The sequence below is a fragment of the Bemisia tabaci genome, chromosome 2 (genome assembly GCF_918797505.1).
Source record: "Bemisia tabaci chromosome 2, PGI_BMITA_v3".
Taxonomy (NCBI): domain Eukaryota; kingdom Metazoa; phylum Arthropoda; class Insecta; order Hemiptera; family Aleyrodidae; genus Bemisia; species Bemisia tabaci.
In genome coordinates this window covers 53,284,399-53,303,183 of record NC_092794.1, presented here as the reverse complement: position 1 = coordinate 53,303,183, position 18,785 = coordinate 53,284,399, and the positions used below count along the sequence as shown (strand labels likewise).

Below are 18,785 nucleotides of genomic sequence, written 5' to 3'. Positions count from 1 at the left end.
TCAGCCGACTGATTCCCCTTAACCTTCACGCAACAACAACAACAACAACACCAACAACACCAACAACAACAACAACAACAACAACAACAACAACAGCAACAACAACAACAACACCAACAACAACAACAACACCAACAACAACAACAACAACAACAACAACAAACACAACAACATCATCATCATCATCATCATCATCATCATCATCAACAGCAACAGAAGCAAAAAAAAAACAAAAGTGCGGAAAAACTTGGCATTGGTGGGAGTCGGAAAAAGCCCGTGAACTTGATTTGAAGCGGAAAAGAAGGGGGCAATAAAACTATCCTGGTGTCTAAGGCTGAGGGAAGAGAGGAGCAATCAATCCTTATTAGATAGGTCTGCCGCCTTCCGTGCGTCTCGGATATTTAGTACTCTCGAGGGATTGCGGAAACCGCGAGGGCAGGAGCACCGCCATTCCTGTTCCCTCGCAAGTAAACAAAATACCCAAATCTCCAGGTTGCATGACTCCCTCAGCATAAATATTGAAGGCTAGGATCAATAGGGGAGGATTTAAAGGAATCGGAGAGGTGAACCCGCAGACTTGCGATGTCATGTCCGAATCAAGACAAACAAATTGACCGAGAAGGAAAAAAACACTAAAATATGGCCCGAACTATTTGTAATAGTGCTGGGTCCACACTAATATGCGCGGAAAACACATAGAGTACATAGAGTCGTAATGTAATTGGGAGAGCTGGCGCCACTTTTAAGCATTTTCCATGTCCCGAATTCCGAGACTCCTGTGTGAAGCCGGGTCACTTTTTCGATACATAATCGATTGTTTGCGATACACGGGTACCCGGCCATCCGATGACAACAACAACAACAACAAAGGAGATAGGAATCACCATGTATTCCACACCGCCATCTTGGATCGAAAATGTATCGAAAAAGTGACCCGAACTCGGCGCACACCGGGCTCAGAACTCGTCGAGCAGAACATGGCGCCAGCTCTCCCGTTTACATTACGACTCTATGTACTCTATGGGAAAACAAGACCAAGAAGTTCAGAAATTTCAATTAGAGTCAAATATTTTTGAGCTCTAATGAGTACCCGGGGGGGGGGGGGTGTTAAGCTCCGGCAATTGACTCAGCGCTCAGGAACATTGACTGACATAAGTTTAGGAGGGAGCTAGATCGCATTAAAAAAAAAAAAAAAAAAAAAAAAAAAAAAAAAAAAAAAACTAGTTGTAAGATTGACAACATTAAATGGACAGAGTTTAATAGAGAGGAGCCAACCTGACTAGAATGTTATTAAAATATCGTGCCACTGCTTCCCCTGCCCTAGTGCAACTAAAGTATATAGAAATCATTTTGCAATTCAGTGGAATAAGAATGCAATTTTTTACCCGTGAAATTACAATATTTTTACATCGTTTGGTCAGGAAATATGAATTCCAAACGATCAATGTAACGAGTTGCTTGTTGGAGGAAGGTTGGCAATTTGCAACGTAAAAAAAATTGCAACCTAGCTCAATTCTATTGCCATTTTCGATAAGAGGAGCCCCTTCAATTCGTGAATAGACAACATACATAACACCTCGGCGCAATAGGAGTAATTTTAATATGCATTTGCAATTAATTGTAAGCTATTTTTTTTAAAAGCTTAATTGCTTTGAAAAATCCTAAATATATGTACAGGATAAAATTTACATGATCCGTTTCTTTTATTCGTAACAATTTTTAGTAGAAAAACAAATGCGATTTTCTATTCCAGGTGACTTTTTAGATGAAAATGAGGACGCACAATTTTCTCAACACTTCATTCAATTAGGCTCTTTTCTGTCAAGAAAATGCGATTTTAATTTTCTGACAAAAATAATCAAAGCTCTCGAAAATTAATCATTTTATGGTCGACTTGCGGCTACTTTTAAGTATTAAGCCGTAATGTCGAATAGTTGCTCTTGAATCAGCTCCTTTTCAGTGAGACCCTGTGTGTTTTACATTGTGGGGTTTGTAAAGATTGCTCGTTCCGGTGCTTTCGAAAACCTCTGCACATTTCAAGAATTTCTTGAATTCTTGCACATTATACAAGAATTTCTTGAATTCTTGCACATTACAAGAATTTCTTGAATTATTGCACATTACAGGAATTTCTTGAATTCTTGCACATTACAAGTATTATTGCTTCTCTAACACACATACCTTGAAGCAGCGCAACGTATAGTCGCGGATCTCATCCCTCAATCACTAAGAATCACTTTAACCGAGGGACATTATGTATCGTATCCATAACGGACGAAAGATGCCTGGCGGGCTGATTATTATATTGATAAACAAAGCCATAGACAAAAAGACAAAGAGAAAATTGATCGATCCTGTTGGTTGAAACTGGTGATTCTTTTATACTATGGAGAAAATGATAGACTAACAGTAGGGCCTCTCGTCGGTTGTCGTTAGTTATTCCACTAAGCACCTACTTAGTCCACTGCAACCACCCGCCTCCACCCTGGTAAAAATTGGCGATGCTGTCGGCTGCGTTTCAAAATACCATAGGAGTTTTTATAGCCGACTAAAGAAGGCTATTGAAAATTATATAGCTGACTGTAAAAAGCGGAGCAAATCTTATAGCCGGGCTATACGAAGCTATAAAAAAGTATACAGTCGGGCTATAGTTCCTATCGCCGGGCTTTACACTTTATCGTCATTTGGCTATAAAAGGCCAAAAGAAATTGTGTAGAAATTCGTGTGCTTTGGAAATCATTAAGTTTGATACGGAACCACCTTAATATTTACAAAACACACATTATATTTTCCTTTAATGCATATTTTTTTTTCATCCGTTAAAATGAGAATAGTCCATACAGAGTGTACAAACATTTCAAAATCATGAGTTGAAAAACGCTGACTCCGCGAGATTAAATATTAGAACCTAACACAAAGCGGAGCGGCGACCCACTGGCGCCTACAAACCTAACAGGGATACTTCACGCATTGCGCAATGCGTGAAGTATCCCTGTTAGGTTTGTAGGTGCCAATGCGCGTTTCCCGCTCTCTGCCCGCCCGCCGCGCCGCAGCGTGCCACGGCGTCTGAAGCAACTATTTCACACCAGAGGTATTGCACAGTATCATACGAAATTGAAGGCGCTCCAACATCTTAGAAATGTCAGGCATCCTTCAAAAGTACGGAGCTTTACTTGCAAAGTAAATCAAGATACTGCGGCCCAAAAAGAGAGCGGTATTCCAAAAACTCACTAAGTCCTAGCATCCGTAATTAGTAATGTTTAGCATACACTTTATCGCCAGGCTGTTGCTTAATCGCCATCGGCTATAAAAGGCTATAAGAAATTGGGTTGCCGGCTATAGAAGCTGTTGGAAATCTTACAGCTGGCTTTAGGTCTATAGTATTTTGGAACACACTCTACTGCCAATTTTTACCAGGGCATAAAAAAGATTTCTTTATTTTCTCTTTGTCTCCTTTGTCTATAAATTTGTCTATCAATTTCAACAACCTGCTCGTTGAATGAAACCGTCTCTCTCGTGAAAAAGATCTCAACTCTCTCCGTTCGTGAGGAAATTCAGGAGGTGATAGCAAGTCGGGATTTGCGCCTTCGCGTCAGTATAGAGAGGTAAACACCAAGCTAGAGATGATCAGTCAGAAAATCATTGAAATGGCTGTGCCCAGCAAATTGAAGATTCTTCTTATAGTACAACACGCATATCTGCTCCGAACTAAGATATGATTAATTTTGCCGTACTGCGCACCGTTTCCCCTGAAAATTGGAAATTCATCGTGTTATGCCTGGTGGCTGGTGGCATCCAGCATCAAATGACGCACAAAATTTCAACCTAATCTAAAATGGCCACTAACGCTCCTTTCATCTATACCTCAATCTATTTCCGGCTGTTGCATTGCTGTTTGGCCACCAGCATCCTGTAATCTGTCATGCTAAGTAAAAGGGGCTCTGAACATGAAGTTGATGCCGAATTTCCTCTGATAAAGAGTCGGATTTCAAACTAACGATTTATTGTTTGTGAATTTGTTTCACAATTTAATCCTTCCTACTAAAAAAGATCATGTTGGTGAGTGAAACATGGTACCATGCATGGCCGGATTTACTTACTTGACGCCCATGGGCCGCCTGTATTTTGCCACCCCCTTCTCATTCGTTTTTAAACTCGATAAAAACCATCAAATGAACGTGTCAGCACGGGAGGGGTGCATAAGACGTATTTACTCGTGTTGAACACATTTTTTGGGAAAGCCCTGTCAACACTACTAGCAAAAGTTCACGGAGCTTTCCGCGAAAGTAAGTTCCGTAAACCTATCTCTGTGTGGACAAGGCCTTCCATTCATAAGAAATGAACGAAAAAATTATGAAAGAACAAAGATAAATGTGGATAAATGATTTTAACTTCCGCCGCCGCGTCGCGCAGCCCGCACCGTGTTTGGCGCAACGCGTGAAGTATTCACGCAGTCTTGCAGGCGTTATGCGTTTCACGCTGACCGCACTGTGTTTGGCGCAATGCGTGAAGTATTCATGCATTCTTGTAGGCGCTATCCGTTTCACGCTGACCGCACTGTGTTTGGCGCAATGCGTGAAGTATTCATGCATTCTTGTAGGCGCTATCCGTTTCACTCTGACCGCAATGACCGCACTGTGTTTGATGTAATGCATGAAGTATTCGTGCAGTCTTGTAGGCGCTAATATGTATTACATGCCGATCGCCGCGCCGAGGGCTTCTCCTCTTCATCTCAAGTCCTCGTTATCATTTCTCGCTAAGTCGCGCCAAATTGCGTGTTTGGTCTCCCTCTTAACTCGACTTATTGAAGGTGCTGTCTCTTGTATCACTAAGCGACGACAAAATTAGAAATTACTATGCTCCCAGGAAATGAGAGATTTTGTCGCCTTTTCTCGTTTTTAATTTTGTTTTTATAAATCCGATTTTTTTTTATACCTACACTTTAAAAAGTTGCAAATTTTTGCCGCCCCTTAGATTTGCCGCCATGGGCCGCGGCCCACGTGGCCACCCCCTTAATCCGGCCCTGGTACCATGTTGACGCCAACATGATACGGATCGCATTCAGCAAAAAGGAACCAGCGCGATTACCGTGTTGTAAAACTGTTGCTTCTTTATAATTCTCTAAAAAAAATCCCTTCGAATACTGCCGTGCTAAGGAAGAACGCCGTATGAACAATCAGGAGTTGCCAAATTTCCGTCAATAAAATGTTTATGTTTGAGGAACGTTATGAATCTTTTTCTTTGAAATTTTCAAGAACTTTAGGTAAAATTTCGAACAAAATAACTTGGAAGAAAAAAATTGATAAGTTGATCAGTAAATTCGTGTTTTATCAAGGTAAATTTGGCAACGCCTGAAGGTTCATACGGAGTTTTGCCTTAGCACGGCAGAATAGCAAAACTAGTTTTTGCCTCGTACCAAGAAATTCTTGATTTTAAGGTGATTCGATGGACGCCATATTTTGTGTCAGAACGGCATGCGATATATCGCATCCATTGGTTTCATTTTTTCAGCTACTCGCCATTTTTCTCCAATTTTGAGATCGTAATTCTGTTGTCAGCAGACTAAAGCACTCACTTACCAATTTTAACAAAGAAATTAAACGTAATAAAGGCGTGTTTTTTTAGAGAGAAAACATCGCATTCGATGATATCGAAACTGCACTCGAATGCGATATTTTCTCTCTAAAAAAACCACGCCTTTATTATGTTGAATTTCTTCGTTAAAATTGGTAAGTGAGTGCTTTAGTCTCCTGACAACAGAATTGCGATCTCAAAATTGGAGAAAAATGACGAGTAGCTGAAAAAATGGAACCAATTGATGCGATATATCGCATGCCGTTCTGACACAAAATATGGCGTCCATCGAATCACCTTAATCTTCGCGAAAACAAATATTTTACAAGGGTAAATCTAGCAACATTCGAATAATTCTCATACGCATTGTTTTTCTTAAGCGAGGCAATATTAGAGACTAACGCGCATGGTTGAGCTCTGAGCAACTAGCCATATGCAACGCGTGAGGCTACTTCCCCACTCCTCTAATCATGGTTGTTAATTATGGTTATCCGATCGGCAAGTTCAATCTATTTCGCGCTTGATTTGATCAAATATAGCCTGCCGTGACTACGGCCGACGCCTTTAAATGAGTAATAGTCCAGCCCTGACCCGTCGTTAAGCAGCAATATCCCTCTTTTTCCGCTCAAGCGCTCCACTTCAAGAGCATCCTCATCTTCAAAATGAGAATCCACGTATCACCATTGCGGTGTTTCTTTCAAATAGAGTACCTATATTGAGAGAGTATGGCCACTGGGCCCCATGGAGAGGCTTAGGACCCAAAAATGGCGGTGCGTTGTTTTGGTCTTTGTGGAAGGGAGGGGGGTCATTGCCAACTTTTGACGGTTTTCACCAACCGCACTTGCTGCCAACCTTACTACATCTAAGATAATTTTTCTCAAAAATTGCACACGATTAGCCTTAAAAATATGTAAAGAAGTCGCAATAGTGCATTTGGGTAAATTTCTCGTTACGATAAGCAAGGAAAATGGCATTTTGAGTCATTTTGCATTACATTAATTTATGGCGTCCGCCATTTTTGGGTCCTGAGGGCTCCATTCAGCCTAAGATAGCTGAGCCAATCAGAGGTGGTAACACCAGTGGCCATACTCTCTCAATATAGTTACTCTAGTTTCAAAACGTCCGCTCCTAATTTTGTATTTTTTCGAAGAGAAACAACCCAACTTCATAGCTTGAAGATTTTATAGAATATTCAGCTAGTGCAGAAGAAAAAGCAAGGAAGTTTTCGATGCATTACGTTGATTGGTTTTTCAAGAAAACCATGGAGTATAGCAGGAAATTTGCAACGTCGCAAACGGAGATATCGACGGTGTAAGTCGGCAATCACATGACTCGGTTTGCGACATCGCAGACTTCCTGTCATTCTTTATTTTTTAAACGGGAAACTACTCAACGGCAACGCTTTAAAACTGCAGTGATTTTTGTTCTCCGTGCGAAGAAAATTCCGCAAAAACTTCCAAGGATTGATGTCAATTTGTTCTCCTTTAAAAAAATAACATAGAGGCGGAGATTTTCAGACACTGCAAACGAGCTATGTGATTGCGGACTTACGCCGTCGATATGTGGTTCAGCAGTTTAACCTCCGAGATTCACTTCCTGCGATCGGTCGGTTCAGAGACAGTATATATTAGGGACCTCGCACCAGTGGCGATTTGGCAAGCTGGCGACATTGTTTTTCTCCATTTAAAGCCATTGAAAATATCGATTTTGGGAAAAATCCCATTAACATCGCTCCATAATCTTTGTAAGGACCGACAGACCATGCGTAAATCCATTAGCAGATGTCGCGTCCTCTTGAGTTTCGCCTTCAATTTTGCCGCATAGACAAGAAACATACTGTAGAGCGCGAATAGTTGCCTATTCGATAAGCATACGTTTATATCGCTCTCTCTTAGCTTTATCAAACCAATATTTTGCTGTACGATGTTTTAAGCCCATGAAGTTCGCCTTCAATTTGTCCGCATAGGCAACAAACATACCATAAGAGCGCGAATAGTTATCCATTCGGAAACCACAATAATATCGAATCGTTCATCAATTTCAATTAAACCTGTATGGATATACTCCTTTATATCGTGTATTGCGTAGCTCCTCTCTGATGTCATGCGTCTCTCTTGAAGTCCAATCTAAAATAATATTTGGACCACATTTCGCAGAAAGGAACCAAGCCACTTCAGCTATTGCCAAATTTAACTGGATAGTTCAATTTCTTACCAGAGAACATTTGTACGGATTCCTTTGAAAATTTTAAGGAATTTGCCTCGCACCATGCGAAAAATTTACTGACATCTGCACAAAAAGCCGCGCATCCGTTATCATGTATAAAATTAAATTGCCCAGTGAAATTTAGCCATAGCTGACGTGGCTTGGTTCCTTTCTACTTAACGCGGTCCATTTTGTTATTCAAACTAGGGAAATTGCGATCTGAAAAGACTTTAATTTGTCAAACATTTTCTAAAAATCACAAACAATTCAGTTTTTTCCAAAATTTTCACTCACTTCTTTTGTTGATCGGAGGTTTTATTCCGATGACATTACACTTTATTCCCTCCGAAAGGGCGCAAAGTATCTTCCAAGGAGTTGGGTTGGGGAGCGGTCAGAGGGAGAACTTCCAGGTATATTCAAGTCTCTCACAGCGGTACAACTTTACGGAAGGATCTGCAGACGGAGCTTTTAAGTTTTCTCGTCTGTGAACAATCCATTCGTTAAAATTGATTTTTTAAGGCCGGGCGCCAAGGTTGAGGGAGCGAAAGTGAAAGTATCCACGAAGATGGAGACTCTTGCAAGAGCATAGATTTTAGCAAACAGAACGCACTCATTAGAGAAGTGAGAGGTGAGGGTAAAGGGTGCACTGGCCAGTGTTGTCAGTCTTACAAAAAAAACGCGCCCTCTCCGGCCGAACTTTGAAAGAACGTCATGCGAGCACTCAAATGTTATCAGGCTTCCCTGGTGAATGCAAAATTCTTGATAAAATTTCTTTTATCCTTCCTGGAAATTATCGGGTACCTCCGTCTGACTGAATCACAAATGAAGTTCTATAAAAATTTCAGGAAAATTCAGCCATTAGAAAAAAATCGTATAAAATTAGAGAAAATTTGGCAACGTTCGAAGGTTCATGCAAAATTTTCCTCCGTATAGTAAATTTATGCATAAAAAATCGACACGTATTACGAAACCAAGTATCTTGATTAGCGCCGTTGCGGATTCCTTTTCACTTTTTATTATTTCAAAGGAAAAGTAATGAACATTATTCATTAAAATTATTACTTATTTCGCTTTATCCTACGTGAACTATTCAAAGGATATTCAAATAATAGAACTTATTTGTTATTAATTTAAAAAAAGAAAATGATAAGAATAATGATGATACCACAGTTACAGTAAAGAGTATTTTTAAACGCGGCTATTTTTCGACTTTCAAAATAGATAAATCGCTTTCAGTAAAGTATTCATTTTCGAGGAAAGGTATGAATACTTTCCCTCGCGATTTTCAGGAACCTATATTAGTTAAACTGTGGGGGAAATGCTTCGAAAAATTGGACGGAAGGTCCACAAGTCTCTCAAAAAATTTGTAATTTACCGATGGAAATTTGGCAATGTTTGAAAGCTGCTACAGCGTTTTTCTTCAGCACACCAACACACACGTCGATGGCCAAAGTGCGAAACCACGTATCTCCAAGGCGGGGTCTCAAAATTTTCAATCCTATTCATTTTTCCGAAGAGAAACACGTCAACATCGTGCCCTGTAATTTTTACAAATTATTCTGCTACTGGATGAGAAAAATTAAGAGAGCTTTAACAAAATTACGTTAACTAGTTTTCCCGTGAAAAAATAAAGTATGACAGGAAACCTGCAACGTCGCAAACGGAGATACGTGGTTTGGCTCTTTAGCCACCGACATTGAGTCTCACGGGGGAATGTGCGTAATTTTACAAAAATCGGCAACACTGGCTGAGGAGGACGTACGCAGAGAAGTGAGTAAACTAGCTTGAAGCGATGACAAGGGCTCTGTGAGAAGTAGCTGGGTATCCACTCGAAAACCCCTAATGGGGGACTCCCCCACCCCTCGCTGCGCCACCTCTCAAGGCGTAAGGGGTTACGCGAGAACACGCACCGTGATTTTCAAAAAAACGCAGTTGAGAGGAGGGATTGCAGTCTCTAATTAAAAAACACGTACCAGCTCTGAGTCTCATTACCGAGTTTTCCTTCCCTGATGAGCGGCATTGCCACTTCCGGCAAAAAGCGATTCTCACAAGATGGCAACGTTGAGCTAATTCAGTGCTGCCAATTTCCGGAATTCATTCCGAAATTCGGGACTTTTCAAATAATCGGAACTTTTCCCGGGATTTTCAGCTATTTTCGGAATTTCCTCAAAATTTGTGATTTTTCACCAGTTTGACCATTTATTTGATCAAATATAGGGACTTTTCGATCTTTGACGATCTTTCAAAACTGAATCCGGGCGTATTTCGGAATTTCCCCCCGGAATTTGTTATAAAATCAGAATTTTCTCGGAACCTTGGCAAATCGGAATATGTTTCCAGAAATCGGACAAATTTCGGAATCCTTTGATAAAATAAAATTGCAGAGCCGGACAGGTTGGCCTAGCGGCAGGGCCGGATTAAAGGGGTGGCCGGTGGTCACATGGGCCGCTGCCTATGGTGGCAAATCTAAGGGACGGCAAAAATTTGCAATGGCAAAAATTTGCGGCAATGTTTTAAAGTGTGGGTATAAAAAAAAATCAGATTTATAAAAACAAAATTAAAAACGAGAAAAGGCGACAAAATTTCTCATTTCCTGAGAGTATAGTAATTTCTAATTTTGTCGTCTCTTAGTGATACGAGAGACAGCACCTTCAATAAGTCCAGTTAAAAGAGAGACCAAACACGAAATTTGGCCTAGAGCGGTGCGACTTACAGAGAAATGATAACCAGGACTTGAGATGAAAAGGAGAAGCCCTCGGCGCGGCGATCGGCATGTAACACATATTAGCGCCTACAAGACTGCACGAATACTTCACGCATTGCATCAAACACAGTGCGGTCACTGCGGTCAGCGTGAAACGGATAGCGCCTACAAGAATTCATAAATACTTCACGCATTGCGCCAAACGCAGTGCGGTCAGCGTGAAACGCATAGCGCCTACAAGACTGCGTGGATACTTCACGCATTGCGTCCAACACGGTGCGGTCTGCGCGGCGCGGCGGCGGAAGTTAAAATTATTAAACTACATTTATGTTTGTTCTTTCATAATTTTTTCGTTCATTTCTTATGAATGGAAGGCCTTGTCCACACAGAGATAGGTTTACGGAACTTAACTTCCGCGCAAAGTTTCGTGAACTTTTGCTAGTAGTGTTGACAGGGTTTTCCCAAAAAATGTGTTCAACACGAGTAAATGCGTCTTATTATGCACTCCTCCCCCGCTGGCACGTTCAGTTGATGGTTTTTATCGAGTTTCAAAACGAATGAGAAGGGGGCGGCAAAATATAGGCGGCCCATGGACGGAAAGTAGGCGAATCCGGCCCTGCTTGAGAAGCATCGATCCGTGAGCATTTAGATTTTACAAAACATTGTTAAACATTTTAATTTCATTGCCATAAATTTCAATTTCAAGTGCGTCTGACTCTAGACCAATAGGCCCCGGGTTCGAATCCCAGTGGTGGCGACAAATTTTCGTGGAACTGACGAGTGGATCTGCAGAAACAGATTCTACTCGGCTTTAGTCCCTGAAAATTTGAAAGCCGGAGCATGGATGTGCCAAATTCCCCTGATGTCTACTGACAATAAAAGAAAAAAATAAAAATTTCTACCTTAAACTCTTGTCTGTATAGACGGCTGTAGATACCTAAACTGGAAGAAAAGCCAAATAAACTGCCGAAATTAGTGAATAAATAAATACAAAAAATAAAATGACAGCACTGAGCTAATTTATACCGGAAATAAATCGAATCGGTTTCTGTCAAACGATCGTAAGTCCAAAAACGCATAAGCCGTAGCGCCCTGCTTGATCAACGGAAGCCAGCGCTCATGAGTTTTTGGACTTACGCCCATCCAACAGAAACCCGCGAAATAAAATAACAAAAAAAAACAAAAAAAATAACGCCGCGAAAGTTCCCCTCATATAAAGACAGTCACGATTTATGAATTAGTTTGTATTCAATTTTGTAATCGTGTCCCGCGCCTGAAAATTGGTCGACATTCGATCCAGCCGACTATCAATCGAGCAACAAAAACAAAGATGGGGACGTGCACCGCAGTACGTGAGATCAAGATGTAAACGGGAAAATTGAAAGTTTAAGTAAACAAAAACCGAGAGAGTTGCGGGAGGAGAGGGATCTTCATAAGACTGGGTGAAGGGCGGCTGAAACACAGTTGCTGTTGATCTGAAAGTTCGGGCCATCTGTTCAAATGAATCTTGGCAAGCAAATAGCGACTGTATCAATGAAGGCATATCGCGTTGCCACTTTCACGCGGGAAAATAATGTGGCTCATATGAAACACCCAAGTTCCGGTCAGTATCTGCCTTCGTAGTCCAGGAATTATACGAAAGTTAAGGGAAAAAATTAATAACAAGCTGATTTTTGGCATAGTGAGTCCTTATGACCCCCTGAATGCCCAAAAAAAAGTCCTCATCGATAGGGTGACGGCTTTGGGTTTTATGGGGGGGTAAGTGCCCCAAAATCGGTTTTATAGTCATAACTCGAGAACGGTTGCTTGTATCACTACGTATAGCACCATTTTCTGAATCCTCGTAAAATTTCGGATCGATATAAGCTCTTATTGGTTTTCCCCGGCCCCCCGGTGCCCCCCAATATAGCAAAAATGTAATTTAGAGGAACATTTTTGACAGTTTTTCTGCAGGAAAAAATTGATTAAGACTTCTCGACAGCAAATGCTGCTTTATATGTCACTCTGAACTGTTGGTACAATTCATAGTGAGTTCATTGGCTCACAATGGCCTACGTGCTGAATTTTGGACGGGGGGGAGGGAGCCCCCAAACATTGGTAGAAAAAATACACATGAAGAGGGGTTCCAACCTTGTTTCTCAAAACTGATCGATCATGCAGGAGAGTTGAAATTCTATGAAAATAATTTAGAATTTAAAGTACTAGCTGAGATTAAAATTAAAGCGAAGGGGGGGGGGGGGGGGGGGGGGGAGCCGAAGAAGTCCCCCCCCCCCCACATGAACGGTCCCCGCCAAAAGTATGGAGAAAGATGAGGAAATTAATGCGAGCCAATTTTGAATGAAGGAAATAAAAATAGAGTATAATTTTGGTAATGAACATAAATTTTGACTTCGACTTACGGACGTAAATTTACAGGATGTTAATTGTCAGTCGGGACGATTTTCGCTTTCTCTTCGGAGCCGGTTCGTCAGTGGATGAGCTTCCAACGACTGTTTGTCTTGGTTGGCTGTCGGACGTTGACGTCATCTGCGATAGCTCACTCGTTGGATCCAATTGACCCTCTTCATTAATTTCTGGCAAGTCCTCCGTTTCAAGAAGATCACCATCGACATCATGCTCCTCGTCTTCTAAGTCTAGAATTCTAGAGTTTTCGCAGGAATTACCATTGCAGTTGATGCAGACCTCAGAACATTGAAGTCCTATTTTTCGGCACCCGCACGACTTTGCACAACAGCAAAAAATTGAATTCAAAACTTTTGAAGGCGCTGGACCAAGGGTTGATCGAATTGGAGAAAGTTTGGGGTTTCTGTGCCAACCCCATTTATCCGCTGGCGGAGTATTACCAAGCCACGACTGTACCTGGTGGTACACCCGCAAAGAGTGCATTTTTGCGGCGTCTTCTGTAGGTGGCAGAGATGCAAGTTGATTTTTCTCGCTGCCCACGATTTTTTTCTTAAAGCAAATGAACCTAAATTCATTTAAGGACTAGGTTTTCTCAGGGGCACCATACAACCCTAGTAAAAGCTTTTCTCCTGACGAGGCAATTACTTCCGGTTGCACTCCTGTTTCTTTGAAACACTCAGCGGCTGCAGCTAAACAACTCTTTTTCTCCATTAACTTGCAAAGAGTTAACTTGCCCTTCCCAAAAATTGAAAGGTCGTATCGCATCCTGAAAAGGCATGCAAGAGCAAAATGTTTGCCTTCAAAACAGGTTTCTTATCAAGACTTCGTGACGAATACATTTTAGGGAGTACTTTGTTTCGGCCAGGTTTCAAGAAAAAAATTTCTTTATCACTTGGTGATAACGCAATCAGTATTACAAGAAGATCTATATCTTCCCCGATAATGACGCAATTCTTGTAAGTCTTAGACATGCTCATAGCTGTTTCAACGATGAGACGATCGGCGTCACCATCGGCTACTTGACATTCGTGTCCAGACTCTCTGAATTTTTCAACAAGATGCTTAATCAGTTGCGTCTTATTCTGATCGCTGGACAAAAATAATTCTTGGTTGCAAGCGAGGTTCTGATCCTTGTGAAAATTAATTCGAGGGATGACTTTACTTCCATATCGTCGACATCTTTCACTCGTTTTTGTTGTGTCGAATTATTCTGAATATCCATCAAACACGATGGAGCACTTTGGCCCAAATTTTCTCCGAATAAAGGACACGTAAAGATCTAATACACCACCGTAAGTTCCGAAGCGAGGCCACACAACTTTATGTAATAAATGACCACCGTCTATGACAAAGTAACTATCTGGCGGCGGCGTGTCATTACCTATCGCTTAAAAATTGAGTACAATGTTGATTTCTGGGTTTTCCGCATGTTGCCATTATCAAAGAGTGCCATTGGGTACGGAAGAAGCTCATATTGAAAATAATTTTGAAGATCATCCTGTGACCCTAAAAACACCGAAATTCGTTTGAAGAGACGAAGTGGGTCACAAGTAACATCATCATCGTGCACTTTAAAAGTGCTATTCTAAGTGGCTCACTAAGTGGCTCTCCCCCCCCCCCCCCCCCCCGTCCAGAATTCAGCACGTAGGACATTGTGAGCCAATGAACTCACTATGAATTGTACCAACAGTTCAGAGTGACATATAAAGCAGCATTTGCTGTCGAGAAGTCTTAATCAATTTTTTCCTGCAGAAAAACTGTCAAAAATGTTCCTCTAAATTACATTTTTGCTATATTGGGGGGCACCGGGGGGCCGGGGAAAACCAATAAGAGCTTATATCGATCCGAAATTTTACGAGGATTCAGAAAATGGTGCTATACGTAGTGATACAAGCAACCGTTCTCGAGTTATGACTATGAAACCGATTTTGGGGCACTTACCCCCCCATAAAACCCAAAGCCGTCACCCTATCGATGAGGACTTTTTTTTGGGCACTCAGGGGGTCATAAGGACTCACTATGCCAAAAATCAGCTTGTTATTAATTTTTTCCCTTAACTGCCTGAATTTGACGTATAATTCCTGGACTATCGGTTCAGAAAACTGAATTTTTCGTAAACAATGGTAAAAATCGTATTTTTCACCGAATATTTTTGGTTAATTATCATCAGTCCGGTCAGTTTTCAGTCAGGAGGACCGCCCTCGGTTCAGATAACTGAATTTTTCGGAAACAGTGTTAAAACTCGAATTTTTCACCGAATATTTTTGGTTATCGTAGCCGAAATTGAGGCGTTGGGCGCAGGAAGAGTATTTCTTGGTCGCGATGTTGGTTCTTGATTCTTGGTTCCAGCATTGTAAAATCATAAAAAAGTGAAGTAAATTTAACATGCTATTTTGTAAAAAGAAGTGTGCGAGAACTCATAAAATGTTGAATTACCCGCTTCGGCAGTTGGTTTTACATCTTGGCATTGCTGAGGTAACTGTTGTAGAGGGTAATTCAGCATTTTATAAGTTCTCTCACGCTATTTTTATATCCAGAATGTTAAAATGTCAACACAAAAACATCCAAAATGTAGCAGAATTGGACATATTTCTGCTAAACGGAACTATCGTACGTGCATTAGGACATGAGCCCTGAGACCCATAAGAATATAAGCATAGCGGGGCTCACGTCATGATGCACATAGTTCCGTGTGGCAGAAATACGTCCAATTGAGAGGATGGGAGACGCAAGGGGGGCTTTATTGCATTAAATTATTTCTAAGTTTCACCTGAAAATTGTTTCCCTTCATTAATGAATGCAGGTTTCACATCAAAACCTTCAAGAAATTTTTAACAAATCACAAAGAACGTTCACAAAAAATTTCAAAATAAAATTTGCAACTTCTCCTATGAAATACTTGTAAATTAAAAGTATGGAATGTAAGTTAGCGGCTCTGGCTCGCACCCTTTCAATTGACTCAAAGAGAGTAATGGAAGGTACCAACATTCCGCTTTCTCCTTCAATTTTTCAGGTAGGCCAAGAAGCATCGTGCGGCAGTAGATATTTTTGAAATGTTTTATCTTGCGATATCTTCAAGTAAAATCGTGCCCCGCTGTAAATCAGGCTAAACAACCACCTGATGATTTTGAGCTAACTTTGCTGTTTTATTCAAGTCTCTGTAATTGATCATAACTGAGAAATACCGCACCCTGATAGGGAAAACGTCTTAAAATGTGTCTTCTTTTCCAAGGAATAAGGGGTATCGATACACTATCCTTTTTGCTGTGGATCCACTTTTCTTCAGACTTTAAAATAGGTTGTATTTTGAAGAAAAATTATCTTTAAAAATGTAGTTTTCTTTGCTTTTTTTTTGGTAACACGTCTGTACTGTCAGCTGTCGTGTTGTGTCGCTCGTAATGTCATGCCTTGCCGGTCCCATGTTGTGGTATCATCCATTTTTTCATTCCACGACGAAGGTTGTGGGCAAAGATTAATGAGTACATGCTTACGGCTCGGATATTAATCAAACATTTTTACAGAGCTGACCTGCTTCTCTATCTCGCACGTATACAATTAATTCAGGGTTCCTCTTCGCATATTGCCACTCGACCAAAATTGAAACCAGAAATACTTTCAACTTGAGTAGCATCGATCCGTGAGCATTTAGATTTTACAAAACATTGTTACACATTTTAATTTCATTGTAATAAATTTCAATAAGAGGAGCCCTTGCAATTAGCGAAGAGGCAAAATACACAAACACTCCAATACAATTAGGAAACAAGTGAATCCCTAATGCTCCCAAACAAAGGTAAAGAGCAGGACAAAGAAAAGGAATGCTAAGACGGAAAGAGAGAAAAAGTGATAGAAGAAGAAGATGAAGAAAGAAAAAAATTAGATTAAAGAGAACGAGAAGGAAAAAGATGAAGGAAAGAGAAAGATGGTAAGAGAATGACAAGAGAGATCATATAGCTGGCTGTAGAAAGTGGAAAAAATCATACGGCCGGGCTACACGAAGCGATAAAAAATTATACAGCCGGGCTATAGTTCCTATCGCCGGGCTTTACACTTTATCGCCTGGCTGTTGCTTTTTCGTCATCGGCTATAAAAGGCTATAAGAAATTGAGTAGAAATTCTTGTGCTTTGTAAATCCTCAAGTTTGTACGGAATCACCTTAATATTTACAAAACGCACATTATATTTTCCTTTACTACGTATTTTTTTTCATCAATTAAAATGAGAATAATCCATACAGAGTGTGCAAACATTTCAAAGTCATGAGTTGAAAAATTCTGACTCCGCGAGATTAAATATTAGAGCCTAACTTAACAAAGCGGAGCGGCGGCGCACCGGCGCCTACAAACCTAACAGGGTTACTTCACGCATTGCGCAATGCGTGAAGTATCCCTGTTAGGTTTGCAGGCACCAATGCGCGTTCAGCGCTGGCTGCCCGCCCGCCGCGCCGCGCCGCAGCGTACCGCGGCGCTTGAAGCAACTATTTCACACCAGAGATATTGCACAGTATCATACGAAATTGAAGGCGCTCCAACTTATTAGGAATGTCAGGCATCTTCCAAAAGAACGGAGCTTTCCTCGCAAATTAAATCAAGATACTGCGGCCCAAAAAGAGAGCGGTAGTCCAAAAACTAACTAAGTCCTAGTATCCGTAATTGGTAACGTTTAACATACACTTTATCGCCAGGCTGTTGCTTAATCGCCATCGGCTATAAAAGGCTATAGGAAATTGTGTTGCCGGCTATAGAAGCTATTGGAAATCTTACAGCCGGCTGTAGGTCTATGGTATTTTGGAACACAGATTCTACTGCCAATTTTTACCAGGGCAGGTATATTTAAAAAAAACGTTTCTTTAAATACCAAAATTAAAGACTGACACAATTTTAAGCCAATAATTTGAAGAATTTTGTTAAAATGTCGACCAAATATCGCCTAAACAATTTTTTCTTAACTAATTCTAAGAATGTAAAGTTTCATGCAGGGTTGCCGCGTTCCTAGGCTGATAAGTTCGGCCTTGATTCTTTCCCTACGAGAGTATTAGCAACGGTTTGCATTATTTTCGACTGCACAAGTCATTTACCACATAATTGATAATCGTTGGCGCCCTGAGTTGTGACTTTATGAGTTTTACCATGGCAACTATTTTTGCATCACAACAACATGCACCGGCTAAGCCTCTTTCTCGAATTGATTGTGTGCGTGAGCTTGAGATGTATTCTGATGCTATCGCTGTATTTTTCTGTCTAGTGAGAAGGGCAGCGGCTTCAACAGATTTGTCACAACAAAGGACATTTGACACTCGATTGGAATGTTAGGTATCGAATAACGTCGCATCAAAGTTTTTGGCAATATTCGTGATCATCGCAAAAATAGTAGTATCCGAATAGCAACGACTATTTAGAATTTTCATTTTAAAAAAAATCACAAATTTTAAAAAGATAAATTTTTAAAAAAGCTGTTCATCTTTCCGTTTTAGGAAACTCTTTTTGGGTATCTTTACAAGTGAAGATTACGAAAAATAAAATTTAAGTAAAATAAAATTTTAAAAGAAAATCTCAAAATTTTGACGGAGGAGCTTGAAGGACACAATAAGTGCGGTTTTTGCTATTTCGAGAAATACGTGTTTAAAGTTTCGTAATACATGGATCCTTGTGGCGGAAAGAAAGCCCAAACAGACTTTTTGATGCTTAAAAATTGGAGTTAGAGAGCACATTCTTCACAGAATTTGCATTAAGACTAGTTCTACTTGAAATCATTAATATCCCATTTTGTTCAAATACTGCACTTAAGCGCCTTGTTCTTCAAGCCGATCAACTGCAGTTTTTCAACACTAAAAAGGATTTAAAGAAATGTTTTTAAATTCTTTAAAAAGTCATTATATTATTTGAAAACTTTTTTACAT

General features: G+C 40.5%; 1 protein-coding gene across 1 annotated transcript in view; it reads left to right on the top strand.

The window, feature by feature from the left end:
- The window catches only part of LOC109035878 (endoplasmic reticulum aminopeptidase 1), a 43,144-nt gene that overhangs the window by 5,278 nt on the left and 19,081 nt on the right, over positions 1–18,785 (top strand). The window lies entirely within an intron of this gene.